Source organism: Ailuropoda melanoleuca, chromosome 5 (genome assembly GCF_002007445.2).
Source record: "Ailuropoda melanoleuca isolate Jingjing chromosome 5, ASM200744v2, whole genome shotgun sequence".
NCBI classification, from domain to species: domain Eukaryota; kingdom Metazoa; phylum Chordata; class Mammalia; order Carnivora; family Ursidae; genus Ailuropoda; species Ailuropoda melanoleuca.
Window position 1 is genome coordinate 22,238,216 of NC_048222.1, and position 15,062 is coordinate 22,253,277.

The 15,062-nt window shown below is 45.1% G+C and overlaps 2 long non-coding RNA genes across 4 annotated transcripts; both read right to left on the reverse strand.

The window, feature by feature from the left end:
- Positions 1-1,882: 1,882 nt before the first annotated feature.
- LOC117802297 lies at positions 1,883-5,922 on the reverse strand. Its single transcript, XR_004625406.1, has 2 exons — positions 5,793-5,922; positions 1,883-2,834 (listed from the first exon to the last, which is right to left on the reverse strand). It is a non-coding gene; the product is annotated as an uncharacterized LOC117802297 (long non-coding RNA).
- Positions 5,923-7,725: 1,803 nt separating this feature from the next.
- Positions 7,726-14,559, reverse strand: LOC105240045. 3 transcript variants are annotated; one of them, XR_004625405.1, is made up of 6 exons: positions 14,386-14,559; positions 14,041-14,283; positions 13,379-13,534; positions 11,909-12,043; positions 9,056-9,287; positions 7,726-8,329 (listed from the first exon to the last, which is right to left on the reverse strand). It is a non-coding gene; the product is annotated as an uncharacterized LOC105240045 (long non-coding RNA). The 3 variants fall into 3 exon arrangements; XR_002143831.2 differs by having other exon boundaries at positions 14,041-14,559; XR_002143832.2 differs by lacking the exon at positions 13,379-13,534 and having other exon boundaries at positions 14,041-14,557.
- Positions 14,560-15,062: the final 503 nt, after the last annotated feature.

The window sequence follows — 15,062 nt, forward strand, 5'->3', positions numbered from 1 at the left end:
TGTTCCTCCTGGTGGTAAGTTTGATGAGGGCTTAAACAAGAGGTTTTTGGGTTTTGTTTAAATAAGAGTATCTCAGACATAGGTAATGACGGAAAGACCTGCTGGCTGGCAAGAAGAATATCATATCATTAAACTTTGTGTTTGGCCAGACATTTTTTGCATATCTTTGGGGTTAATCATTCTTGGAAGAAAGTCTTCACCTTGTTACTCTAAGTCACAACAGAAAGGCTTTGCTTTAATCGTTTGCTTTAATGAAGAAGGGTTACCATGGGTCACATAGCTTCCCTCTGTCTAAACATAACTCCATGCTGATTGGGTGTGTGCTCCTTGGGACTGGCATGAAGCCCCTGTGTCCGGTGTTACGTGGGCCCCACCACACCTAGAATGAACCTCTGCGTTAGAGTTAGATTTGGGGAAATTACCCACCAGCCCCAAACCCCTCTAAAGTACCATGCTTTTGAGAAGCCATTAGCGGATCACAGAGCCAAAATGCCACCCAGACATTCCAAGAAGCACCCCCAGAAGCCAATGAGGAGCTGGAGCTAGCCTGTGCCACGTCCTGAGAGTCAGCTCTGCTTGTCACTTCCTGTGCCTTCTCGTTAACAGCTTGAAATCAGCCATGGTGAGACTGTCTGACCAATAGAAACAGGCCAACAATACAAATCAGGTATTTGTCCCTAGAAGGGCCAGGTGTTTTTACATTTCCCAGTGCATCATTGGCTAACCCCCTCATAAAGCCAATTTTTCTCATGCCCCTACACTAGGATGTATTAAAAGACAGAGCAGTTGACCAAAATGCATTACTTTTAACACCGTGGGTTCTAGAAAGATCAATATTACTTGATGCCCATCTTCAACGAGTCTGTCTGGGAGATTAAATGTGGGCATATGAAAAGATAACTAATACCGTCAACCTCTGGAAATGAACTGGTGTGTTTCTTAACCTCCCTGCATCTCAGTTTTCTGGTCTGTAAAATGGGGATTAAAAATACCTTACAGAGGGACACCTGAGTGGCTTCCTTGCTTAAATGTCTGGCTTTCGATTTCTGCTAAGTTCCTGATCTCAGGGACATGAAATCGAGCCCCACCTCAGGCTCCACACTCCGCGGGGAGCCTGCTTGAGATTCTCTCGCCCTCTCCCTCAGCCCCTCCTCCTCCCCCTGCTTGTGTGTGTTCTCTCTCTCTCTCTCAAATAAATAAATAAATAAATCTTTTAAAAAAGACCTTCCAGAGATCAAAGGATTAAATTAAATAATGTATATAAAGCATCTAGCCTATAGTAAGGCTGATAGTATGTGCTTAATAAGAAAGTGGCTACTATTATTATTATCATCGATTAGCTAAAGAAAAAAGAGGTCAGAGCTGGCGAGAGTAGTAAGAAATTAGGATCTGCGGCAAGTAAGCCTATAGTGGTAGCTTCCGTCTCGCGACCACTACCTTGACCAGAAGGCTCATGTCAGGCATTGGTCTACCACTGAGGCTTGACTGGCGTAACAGTCTGAAGAAGGGGAAGCTCGGTTTTGCTCTTGGCTCTCACAGCATCCTGCCCATGCCTTGGGCTTCACCCAGAGCCTCACCTATCAAAGAACTCAAAATAGGACCAGGAGAAAAGCGGCTGCTCCCAGAACCTCGGCTGGCCCCACACCAAGGGTGAGGAACCTTGGGAGCACACGGCTGTATAGAGGGAGGAGGCAAGAATGCATAGAGCTTACAACGAAATTGGTGTCTGTGGGAGCAGGAAAGAATCACATGACTGTTGAACACATTCTTAGCTGGCTGCCTCTCCGCTGTGCTCTGAAAAGGAAGCTCTCGCTATGGTAACTGGGTCACTGTGGACATTCTGAGCACCCACAGAGGAGAGACGAGCTAAGCTCTTGTTTCCTTCCAGGAAGTAAAAGATTTTATTTCATGTGCGTTTGGGGAGGGTTATTTTAACAATTAATTGAATTTTATACCTCCCTCACCATGGAAATCCAAACATATAAAAGGAAAACAAATTCTTGCCTTTTTTTTTTTTTTTACACACTAAGATGTAGAGATGTATCTACTTATATGATCAAAAGAGAGGGAACTTTCATCAGCAATGAGACACACAATGTGTCCCATTGGCCAAGATGAGGACAAATACCTATGTCCTCACCACACAGGGAGCTGGTGTGGGGGACTATTATAAAGTGAGATTACCACTGGATTTCACCCTGCATAAAAACTCCAGTCTTTCAGCACCCTATGCCTGGTGTGCTCTGCTGGGAGGGATTCTCAAGTTCCACCCGGGCTCAGCAGGAAAGAATGAGACCATCAGTTAGCCCTCAAATGGGAATAACAATGATGGGAGAGGGGAGTATCAGCGTACGGGCAGCAATTTGCCATACCCATTCTGGAAAGGTATCAGCTTCTTTGATTTCCTTGCAAAGGATTTGAACCAGCTTTTGGAGAGCTGGGCATACTGATGTAGTTCTAGAGGGGACAGCTGTGGACCTGGAGCTTCTGTCATGTCTCACACATACGCCATCATGCTGGATTGCTCTCTTCTCTATGTCCAGGTTGTTCTTTGGCACACTTTTCCAGCTGAATTGATTGGAATGAATCCTTGGTTGAGGAACGAATGCTAGGTGGTGCCAGTAGTGGCTGGGGGAGAAGATCAACTATGTTATGGATTAGAGCCAATATCTCCCTCTTCGATGTTCATTTCTCCTATAATGGCCACTCCAGGTGAATTGGATCTTATCTGGTGCAGTGTAATGTTTGCTCCTGATATCCAAAGATAGTTGGTTGACGTCTTTATATTCCAACGTAAGGAGTAGCTGACTCATTTGGTCTTTCTTGGAGCATAACTGCAAAGAAAAGTATTAATAGTAAGCACACTACAACCACAACTATTACCACGGCTAATGATACGTAACATGACAGGGTAAACTTTACAGTTGACAAAACACCTTCGTATACTTGTTATTGCTTTTAAGCTTCAGGAGTGACAACAGTGTGAGTTAGTCAGTGTGGGTCATCACAGGGGCTAACTTTGATTGAGTCCTTAACAACCTTCTAATCACTATGCTCAGTGTTTACCTGCATACATTTATTCATCACTTTAATCCTTGCAAAAATACTCTGAGGGAGGTACTATTGTTTTTCTTCAGTGTCCGATGAGGAAATTGAAGCCCAAGGAATTTAAGTAACTTCCCCAAGGTCACACAACTTGTAAGTGGTAGACTCTGGATTCAAATACCTAAACTCTAAACCTAAAACCAAAACCTAAGCTTGGACCCCTCCTGTTACTATTTCCATTTTAGCATCATTGTTATTCCCATTTGGGGGCTGAGGAAGCTGATGTCTCATGATGATTGCCAGTGGTTTATCTGATAGGGTTAGGGTTAGGGGTTAGGGTTAGGGTTAGGGGTTAGGGTTAGGGGTTAGGGTTAGGGATTAGATATAGGGTTAGGATTAGGGTTTAGAGTTACGATTAGGGTTTGGGAAGGTTAGGTTCAGGGTTTGGGTTAGGGGTCGGATTAGAGTTGGAGTTTCAGGTAGGCATAAGGGTAGGGGTATGAGTCGGGTTAAGTTCAGGTTTAGGGTTTAGGGTTTAGGGTTTAGGGTTTGGGATCTGGGCTAGGGTTATGGTTAGAGTTTATCCCTTAGGGTTAATTCTCGTTAGGGTTAGAGTTAGTGTAAAGTTATCTTTAGCGTTAGCGTTAAGTTTAGGTTAATGTTCGGATTAAGATCTTGGTAGCATTAGGTTGTGGGTCGTGTTCCACCTGGTTGGGAAAGTGTAGGGCCCCCTGACGTTCTTAGTCATTACCTTTTTGTGCTAAAGACCATTATCTGCTGCTACCTAATATCAGGGTGACTGTTCTCAGCAATTAATGATGTGGAAATCATTTTTGTCTCCTTATTCAGATCTGTTTGGGAAAAAGAAACTATTTTATAGGACTTTTAGGAAGATTGAATGTGACATGTAGGTGATCTCTGACCATAGGGCCTAGCTCTCATAAGCCAACCTTCCTTTGCTAGTTCCACCTACGTGCCTTCTTTTCTAGTTTCTTGAGGTCTGTTCTTCCTACATTTTAATCAGAGAATGATTCAGAAAAGTGTGCCCAGTACATGAGTTTTTCCACGTATTGGATCAGAAGCCCTGCTACTTGCACTGTTTTGTTCCAAATGTACCCATGAAGGCTTTCGGTCTTGTCAAACAAAGGTGAATTATGTTAGGTGTCCGTGTCTTCGTGTCAAACAGTAAAAGTATGTCTCAGCCAATAGTTCCACCTGTTTAGAAGCCAAGATGGCTTCATTCTTATCAGAGGGTCTCAAACCCAGGACTGACTGGTGAATAAAGACAAAAAGGCTAAGTGTCCTCAAATGGTTAACAGGAACTCAATATTTATTCATTTCTTCTCTTGAAAGTGGATCCTGAAACTTTCAAATGACGGCTACAATTTAGTCATGCCTTATGACAGACTGCTGGTGACCTAGAACATTATCTCTGGTGACAGCCTACACACAGCTACATGGGGGCCCTCCATTGGGTGATTTACACCCTAATGTTATTCCCTTCTGGTCATTACGTTCCATGAGGCAGGTTCCCGATAGACTGGTACACAGTGGGTGTTTAGTCAGTGTTGATGTTGGATGTTGCTAATGGATCGATGGATGGTCCTAACTTCTTCAAAGTGAAAATACTATAGGAAGGCAAGTCCCAGGCTTTAAGACACCAGGGGTATAAAAATAAGTGCCACTTCCCTCTGGGTTTTTTGGCAGAAACTTTCCCTCTCAAATTATTTAAGCACACACGTAAGAAGAAAAATTGGGCAAAGGAAGTGAGCTTGTTGGGTGACATCAGTCCTGGCCCTAGTCAGCCGCAGCCAGAAGAGGGACTATCCCCAGACTCCTGGCTTGCCACAATCACAGTGACAACAGTGCCACCTCAGCTTTCTGTGATGGATTCACACTCATGCCCAGTCTCCTGTCTTGGGGTTAAGAGGGAAGTGGCACCAGAATTCAAGAAATCTATTTTAGGTTTTTCTTCTTTGACTGCACAAGATGAATAAGCATGAAAAACATTTTTCCTCCATTCTGTAGCGGCCTCGTGCACTGAGTAATCGCTGCATTTCAAACACACAGACTTCATGGAGAGCTGCCATGGTTGTTTGTAGTAATAGTTTGTAGGGCAGAAGAGAGGAACCATCTACAGAGTATTTACCGTACGCCAAGCACAATGCAATTATTTTCCCTCTTCGCAACAGCCCTGTCAGCCAGGTTTTATCTTCATTCATGGTAAATGGGTCACGAGACTCACCCAAATTTGTAAAAGTAACATTCAAGATTCAAATCTAGATCTAAAATAACATGGTGGTTTTTTTTTTTAAAAGATTTTATTTATTTATTTGACAGAGATAGAGACAGCTAGCAAGAGAGGGAACACAAGCAGGGGGAGTGGGAGAGGAAGAAGCAGGCTCATAGTAGAGGAGCCTGATGTGGGGCTCGAACCCATAATGCCGGGATCACGCCCTGAGCCAAAGACAGACGCTTAACCGCTGTGCCACCCAGGTGCCCCAACATGGTGGTTTTAAATAAGAAATATTCAAGTGAGTTAATAAGAAAGGTAAACTGATGAATCGGCACATTCGCACCCCTGCATAAACCATAAATAATAAAACCATAAATAAAACCATAAATAATAATAATAATAATGAGTAAGCATTCATATCCGTGTTTTGATTTTCTGATTCCATCTATAGATCGTAAGTTTTGGATTGCTTTTGTTTTCTACTCCTGGAAGTAGATTTGGGTCAACGCACCTATAATCTTTCACCTGGTTCCTCTCGCAATCACCTGCAATGTTTGCCACACCTTTAGCTCTCAGCATTTCCCAAACCGGTGCCTTGAAGAACGCTTGGCAACCAGGAATTATAAAATGGGACCCTAAAAAGTCATATATGTACAAATTTAAATTAAACAAAATTAACAGATTTATTTAATTTAAAACTTCTCAGTTTAGGGGGTCTTTAATCTGCTAACATGCATTACACATTGTCAAGGGACAGGTAGCATAGCCAACATCTCCCAAACTTATTTTAACCCACAATACGTCTTTTTTTTTTTTTTTTTTACCACACTTACTAACATCTCCAAAATGAGTACGGAACACAGTTTTGGAAAACTCTGACTAAATGGATTTGTTTTTCTTGACATCGGTCCTTAATAGCCGTTTCTACCTAGGCACTTGTCTACAATTCCAGAAACGACCGTGAGATGAACTGTGAGCTTGTTCTCGGTGCCTAGTGCAGATGTTTTCTACTGGGACTGATAACGTGGACTAAGTCAGCTCCTAAGATTCCCAGACTGGCACTGCCTCCCGAGCTATGGTCACTCCACAAGGGCTCGACAGCAATAACTACTTATACAAAGCACTGCAAAGTTTCAAAGTCCTTTTATCCACATGCCAGAGTTAGTCATTTACCTGTTGGTTTCCATGGACAGCAGGGGCCGTGGCTTGCTCACCTTTCTCTCTCCTTCATTAACCACCCCCCACCCCACCAAGTCTGGTGGAATAATCCTCCGTTAGATGCCTGCCCCACTCTCCAGATAGGTAAGGCAGGTGCTTCTGTCTCCACTGACCATCAGTGAAATGAGACACACAAAGGTGGATGTCCATGTCAAATTTTGGAATCAGCACAGCCAGGGCTAGAACTGACAACTTGGGATGCTGAATAATGAGATCATTCTCCTAAAGGCACACTGGCAGAGGGCTCCCAACTGTCACCAAACAGTAGTCTGAGGAGGAGAGAAAATTGAGCCTGAGACTTAGACACTGCCCGAATCTGTCTGTAACTCATGAACAGACACAAAACACCCATGTAGGAGGAACACGCAGCCCTTCTCATCCCACGAGCTCTCTGAACAGACCCAGAGAGCAGTTGCTATAGGGAGCCAAAGGGTAACAAGCACGAGAATGACACATTCTTTCACCACTGGCTACGTGAGAACAATCAAACCCAGAATCGTCCCGCCACTGCCTGTGGGAAGAACCATGTGCTTGTCGAAATCGTTCCCACTTGGGCAATTATATAGAATTTTCCTCCACTTTCACATTTTCCAGAATGGTGCCAGGGAGTTATCAGACTGGCCAAAATTCTACATTGATTATTCTTAGTCCTTTGCCCATTAACTCAGTCCAAGGGGGAGTAATACGGGAGATATGAAGTATTTTATAGATTTAATTTAGGGGTAGTATTCATTCCACGTGCCCGTTAGGGTACTACAGAGAACACTGCTGGGGGAATGAGGGCCATGGAGACTGGGGTTCTCCCAAGGTCCTTCACCAAAGCTCCCACGCTGGCCTGCATGGAGGGGGCAGTGAAGGACTGTCTAAAGATCCAGTTACTGCTCCAAAACCCACAATGCAGGAATGGCATGAAACACAAGACCACAGCCCTGGCCAAAACACTATCTATAGAGCCAAGATAGTGAAACTCAGAAAAAGGCTCCTAGGGGCGCCTGGGTGGCTCAGTCGTTAAGCGTCTGCCTTTGGCTCAGGGCGTGATCCCGGCGTTATGGGATCGAACCCCACATCAGGCTCCTCCGCTATGAGCCTGCTTCTTCCTCTCCCACTCCCCCTGCTTGTGTTCCCTCTCTCGCTGGCTGTCTCTCTCTGTGTCAAATAAATAAATAAAATCTTTAAAAAAAAAAAGAAAGAAAGAAAAAGGCTTCTAGAGTCCAAATTTTTTTTGATAAAATACTTTTATTTTGGCAAAACCTAGACTTAGGAGCTTTTCCAAGGGAATTTCCTCCATAATGTGATCTGCTAGAAACAGGAGAGAACCATGTAGTTTCCATGATGACAAGAGAAAGGTCCATCCAGAAGGAAGCATTTTAACATCCCACTTAAGGAGATCATCCTGACAAAATTCAGAGGTGAAACTATAGCATATTTTCACAAATGATCAACGAAGTTCAAATTTGGAATATCTAGTAATAGAACGTACGTCTTGATACTGTCTACAGGAGAGAGGGGGTGTGAACTCTTGGAGTCACAGAGGTAGCACCTTCAAAGCTCTCGGGGCCTCGCCTCACACAGAGCAGGCCAGACTAGGAGCTGCCGTCCTTGCAAAGCTGAATCACATCACAGGGAAGGAAGTAGGTCTCATAATCTAATCCAGAGCTTCCCGGCCTTTTATGAGAAGCAGTAACCTGCAGCAGTTAAGAGTGTAGATTCTGGATTCAGATCGTCAGGATGGAATCCTGGCTGGGCCATTGCCACCTGTGAGCCGAACAAGCACCTTGACCACTCCGTGATTTGGAAGTAACAATGCACAGAAGTCATGGAGAGCAGGATCTGGGACAGAGTACAGTTCTGTAATGGTAGCTGTTGACAGTACACCTTAGACCCAGGCCCTTCTGTCCCAGCGCCCCAATCTAGCTCCCTACTCACTTTGGAGTGAACATGAGTCCTCTTGGAGCCCGTGTATCTTTCTGTAACCCCTAGTCCAGGTAATTGGGAGCCTCCATTTCCTGCCCAAACTGCCTTTCCCACTTTGAGGGCTGCCCTCTTGGGATCACCTATTCCCCAAGGTCTGCCCTCTTGGGATCACCCCCCACCCCAGACCCTGGGGGCAAAGTGGCAAGGCTGTCAGGGGGGTGTGGATGGAGCTTAGAGGCCCTTTGGGTGTCGGGGATGAGAGGAGAAGGGGGGCACAGGCCACAGGCCTAGAGTGGGCCGTCCTGCACTGCTGCATATAACCTCAAAGAGCCCAGAAATTCTGAACTTGAACCTGGCCTTCAGGTAGTCATGAAGGTCTATTTGCAAAGGCAGGAAAATAAGAATGTATTTGGTTCAACAGTTCGACCTATGGTATGTGGACTTCATTTGTACACTTGCTTGAGGCCCCACAAATATCAGGGCAGAACTGCCCTCTACAATGATTATAGCTTCTTTCATCAGCCACCCTACCAAAGATCCCAGATGCTGTCCTGCGTGACACTAAAGTCCACTCCTTCCTGAGGAACACATGCATATGGCTTCCTTATTATATCTATGTTTTAAGAGAAGTTAGAACCAAACCTTAAAGGAACGACAGCTTGGAGCTGCGCAGACAACGGGACATCAGAGTCTGTTCACAAGAAGCTTGTTCAGAGGCAGCGTAGCCTTCAGGGAAGGTGACGTCATCCCCTCAGAAGCAGGACTTGGCAGAGCCCTGCTCGGTGCTCCTCCCTTCACAGGCCTCAGCCGCTTCCTCCAGCTCAGCTTCTCTCTATCTCCTTGACAAACGCAATTCCACTTCTAGACACTCATGCTAAGAAAACAGTGTGAAACTGTGAGCCCCGAGACAAGAGTGATGACATCTGCTTTTTAGCTGGTGGCTTCCTAACCCCAGCGCAGGGCCTGGCACATTGTGAGGGCTCGATGCCCAGTTACTGCATGCGTGAAGGAGTGGCCGAGGATTCGTGGAGAAAGACATTTCCAGAGAAATTAATTGCAATAGTGAAAAACTATTAAATAAAACATCTATATGATAGAATACTAAGCAGTCATTAAAATTATGTTATTAGATAAATTCCAGTGGCATAGAAAAATGCTCATGATAGAGTTTTAAATAAAAAAATCAGGATATAGGGGCTCCTGGGTGGCTCAGTTGTTAAGCGTCTGCCTTCGGCTCAGGTCATGATCCCAGGGTTCTGGGATTGAGCCCTGCATCGGGCTCCCTGCTCAGCGAGAAGCCTGCTTCTCCCTCTCCCACTCCTCCTGCTTGTGTTCCCTCTCTTGCTGCCTCTCTCTCAATCAAATAAATAAATAAAATCTTTTAAAAAAATCAGGATATAAAATTATATACCAAATATAGAGCAAAAACCCAATCATGTGTAAAGAAACACACACACCCCAGTTACATCAAGGTGTTAGCAGACTTGTTGCGTGAAGTGGTTGGGTTCTGAGCAATTTTAATTTTCCAATTCATCCTTTTTATTGTTTTTAAGTTTTTCTACAATATGTACATGTGCACAGGGCGCCTGGGTGGCACAGCGGTTAAGCGTCTGCCTTCGGCTCAGGGCGTGATCCCAGCGTTCTGGGATCGAGCCCCACATCAGGCTCCTATGCTACGAGCCTGCTTCTTCCTCTCCCACTCCCCCTGCTTGTGTTCCCTCTCTCGCTGGCTGTCTCTATCTCTGTCAAATAAATATATAAAATCTTTTCAAAAAAATATGTACATGTGCACATATTAACAAGTTATATTAAAGAGAGAAAATTCCATAGACAAAGTGAAACATGAAAAAGGATGTCAAAGAAAAACGTTGAGCTGCTAAAGTAAATAAACTGGGCATTCTTGATACTTGAATATGGAATATGTGCACAGGGAAAGGACATAAACATTGCACTTTGTAAGCACTGTATTGTTAAGTGGAAAATGCAGTGTCTTAAATAAAATTGTATTTAAAATTGGCACCATACAATTGTCTGACTCCGTGTGTACAAGGGCAGCGTGCAGCATTTGATGTGGGGGGCTGGATATTTCTTGGCCTTGTGGTAAAAGACCCAAAACAGTATTTGGATAGTAAAATAGAGGAGTTTCAACAAAAAAAAAAAAAAAGAAAGAAAGAAAAGAAAAATTTTGCAATATACATGAATCAAAAAGTTACTATCATTCATTTATAAACTCTTTCCACATATCAAAAAGCAAAAGACAAACAGTCCCACAGAAAAATGGGTAAAATATATGTGGCAGAGATTAGCTTTCCACCAAATTCCACTCTCCACCCCTCCCCGACCCGCAGTCCTGGCTCTGTGTTGGGTTGGTCAGCCCAGCCACACGGCACTTCTCAGCCTCCCGCAGAGGCGGGTGTGGTCTTACAGCCAAATTCTCTCCAGCACAGAGTGACACGGAAATGAAGGGTGCCAGTTTTATGGCCCTCAAACTCCCCAGGGTTGTTTATACATCAGTAGAATCCCATTTCCAAAATTTAATGTATCCTGAACTATTAACATGCGCTCAGCTCTTTATAGACATGATGTCATTCAATCTTACCAACAACCCCATGAGGCAGGTTTTAAGAAAAACCTGTTTTTTCCTTCCTATGTAGGGAAAACTCTGGTTCCTCCTACTATGCTTTTCTGTCCTGTGTTTCTCCTGTGTGTTCCCATTGCTTTTACACAACGACCACACTCACGTGAGACACTCACGCCTCTGACCCTTCTGGTCACCAAACGTGTTGGGAGGGTCTTCCCCACATCAAGCCAATTCTGTGTGACACCAGCTGGGTGTCCTACAATTTAATTCCATTCTGATGCTGTCCACCCAGAGACACTGTCAGATCTCACAGGTTAAGTTTCCAGTCAGTCCTATGGGACTATCCCCTCACCTTCAGCTACCCGACACAAGCCCCGTTAATCACCTATGCTTCTGACTAACCTGCTATGGACTGCAGTTTTCGTGTCTCCTTCCAAGTCAGGATGCCCCTAGCAAGCCCAGGTTGCTACCCGGCTATCAACCAGAGGTTCCTGTGACCCCCTTCTCAAGTTTGATCAATTTGCTACAACAGCTCAAAGAACTCAGGGAAACACATTTCCCAGTTTGTTAAACAGTATTCTAAAGGGTACGATGGACATTCGGATGCCAGAGATGTGTAGGGCGAGTACCCACTTGTGGAACGGGGCCAGTACCCACTCTCCCAGCAACTCCAGGTGTTCCACTTGGAGGCTCTCCGAACCCTGTATTCTTGGGTTTCTATGGAGTTTCCTCAGGTAGGCCTCACTGATCATTAAGTCCATTTTTAGCCCCTCTCCCTTCTCAAGAGAACTGGGCAGGGAGGCTGAAAATCCCAAGCTTCCTACCAGGGTTTGGTCCTTCTGGTGACCAGCCCCCATCCAAAAGCCCACCCAAGGTAGCCTCACTAGAACAGAAGTTGTCCCTAGTGCTCTTACCATTTAGGAATACACAAGGCATCAGGAGCCCTGTGTCAGAGATGGTCTTGAAGACTGACTATCGCAACAAGAGATGTTCCTGGTGTTCTTGGCACTTAGGAAATGACAAGAGTTTCAGGAGCCTTGCATCAGGAGCTGCGGGCAGAGAGCAAGCAATACGTTCTACTATTTCACCAAGGTGTTATTATTCTCCCCACTTAAGAGATGAGAAAACTGACGCTACAGCTCAGTTGGCCCTGTGACATATGGTATGTGTATATATAGAAATGCCCTGAAAAGTTATCTGCTGAAACATCCTCGTGGTTATTTTGGGTATTCAAACTATAAAAACTATATATGTGTGTATGTGTACATATATATGTGTATATATATGTTTTCTCAACAAACATATTACTTGTATAATTTTTAAATGTAAAAAACTCTTATAAATGGTATGATCCGTTAGAATTTTATGGATAATAGATTGTACAGCTTAAGACATTAGCCAAGCAATAGTCAGAAGAGTACAAACTATCCTTCCTTTTTGGGGTACACACAAACAATTTTCACTACCAGAATTGTAAAGCAAATCTGAAAGCTTCAAAAGGCGATCAGAAAAGCTAATAATTCTGGGACTTCAAAATTCATCATGACCCTCCAGTGAGACCCTCTATCATCTGATAATGAGCATGGCATACTGAGCGTTTATGACAAATATGCCAGCATTAACCCGTGATACACGGGTCAGCACACTTTTTCAATAAAGAGCCAGATAGTAAATATTTTAGGCTCTCTTTTGGGTACAGTCTGTTATAACCACCTAGCTGGGCATGACTGTCCCCCAATAAAACTCTATTTACAAAAATAGGCATCTGGCCTGGGAGCCATGGTTTACCAAATCTTGTTATAGATCCTTGCTACTCAAAATGCGATCCTGGACCGGCAGCATCCAGACCATCTGAAAGCATGTCAGAAATGCAGAATCCCAGGCCTCTCCCCAGACCTACTAATTCAGAATCTGCATTTTAGTTAGATGCCCTGATGATTCGCGCCACAAGTTCAAGTTTGAGGAGCGCTGTTGTAAAAGCTGATTCTCAAGCATGGCTGCACGATGGTATGATCTGGGGATTATTTTACTTTATTTTTTTTTTAGTACTGATGCCCAGAGATTCTGACTTACTTGGTATGGGATAGAGTCCAGGTACGGGGATTTTTCGAAGTTCCCAGGTGATTCTAATGTGAGGTCAGAATTGCAAATCTATAGACATGGTCATCTGAGCATTTCTAATCGGACTTGGTAAGAAAGAACACTGCCCATGAGAAAGGTGAATAAAACATTGAGCAATGCTGGCTCAGCTACTGCGAGAGAAATGCTCATTTGTTTCCACCTTGCCGAGGAGCAAGCCTGCACCCTCGACCCTGGGGATGACACCCGTGAGGACCCCTGCCCAAAAGGGAAGCTCCCACCTGCTGATTCCTGTTATCTCTTACCAGTTCCCGTGTAGCTTTCCCAGACCTGGTCATGGGGCAGAGCTAGTGCTGGGAGCCGGGCACAGCCACGCACAGAGTGAGAATCCAGGCACCGTGATGTTGTTGTGGGAAAACATGGAAATACTTAGCATGCATTAATCCAGAAAGGATGGATGACTGTGGAAGTCAGGAAGAATCACATGACCAGAAAGCCTAACCCTTAATTTCATCATAGAACAGATTTATAAAAAGAACAAACATAAAGATGCTGAATGCCAGATGGGATCCTTTTGAAATTTCCTGAGAGGGGAGGGGGAGGGAAGGCAAGGAAGCATAGGCTGCAGCAATCACATCTGTGGGTGGGGGACCACCAAAGGCGAGGCATTGAATTTACTAGAAAATAGGGTGCTAATTGTGCAGAAGGTCTGACTGGAGCTGAGGACCCGCTACCGTGCTACATGGTAACGGCATCCAAACCTTCTCCAGTGGAATCTGAGATTGAATTTCTGGGAGGCTCAGGTGGGGCTGGAATCAGGAATTTCTGCTCCTTCCCTCACACCCTGTATCTGCACCCCGATCCCCAAAAAGTACCACGCAAGTGTGCAAACGGAATGCGTGGTCCACCTGGAGGGGCAGGGTTTGCTGAGAGGGGGTGGGATGCGAGGTGGCTGGCAGGCACACACCTGTCTTTTTTGGTGGGGCAGCTATCGTTCCTGCCTTCTCTTCCAAAAGTCGTCAGAGCCCTCTGTGGTGTCTCCGGCAGCCCGCACAGCCTGGGAGAACATGTCCCGCAGACAGCAGGAAAACCCGAGACTTGAATCCGGTACCCACTGGTCTGGCGATGGCAGGCAGCCCCCTTCATGGGCCAGCTTCTCCCTCATTTGAAGATGGTCCGATCTCTGAGGTCTTCTCCAGCACAGACATCCCTGAAATCAGATGATTAAGTCTCTACAAAGCTTCTTTGACCACAAAGTCACATCCACAAACTGGACCCTATTTATTTTGGGGCATTGACTTCGTTCTCTTACATGTCCTCAGACTGAATACTTAACAATTTGTGGCCGCAGTCTCATGGTTCGCCCAAAGCGAGGGCCACTGGTGTTCTCATCTTGGGTGACTGATCTGGCCCACTATTTTCCAAGTCTGGGAAGAGGGTGGCTTGGAGGCTTTGGACAGGAAATCCGTTCCTCCTCTGAAATCAGTTAGCATGGGAAACCTAATATAGAGCAAAAAGAGAGAAAAAAATGTAACGTATTTTCCACGTTGGGACAACTGGCATGAACTGGGGCTGATCGGGACACACCAGATGCACGGTCACTTCCTGCTGCCACATCACCCTGTGTCCTTTGGTAGCATAACAAAATTAGAACATCCCTCTGTTGGGTCAGGACAACATGAACACAGCACCCCTGAGACCTTCATGATGTGTGCATTTCTTTTACTGGCCACTACACTCTTCTTTCGACACATCTGTTGTGCGATACAAAAGCTACTGCACCTGTCTTCGAGACGATGCCTTCATAAAGAGCTCACAGCAGGGACAGGCTGCTGCCCCCCGGAGGTTGAGCCAGCGCCTCTCCTGTTCAGCTCAGGAAATGATTTACAACATCAGACCCCTGGGGCAGGCTTCCCCGTGTGTCTTTGTACGGACGCGGCTGTACCTCCAACCCATGCTGATGTGTGAAAATGCCCCATCTCAGAGTTT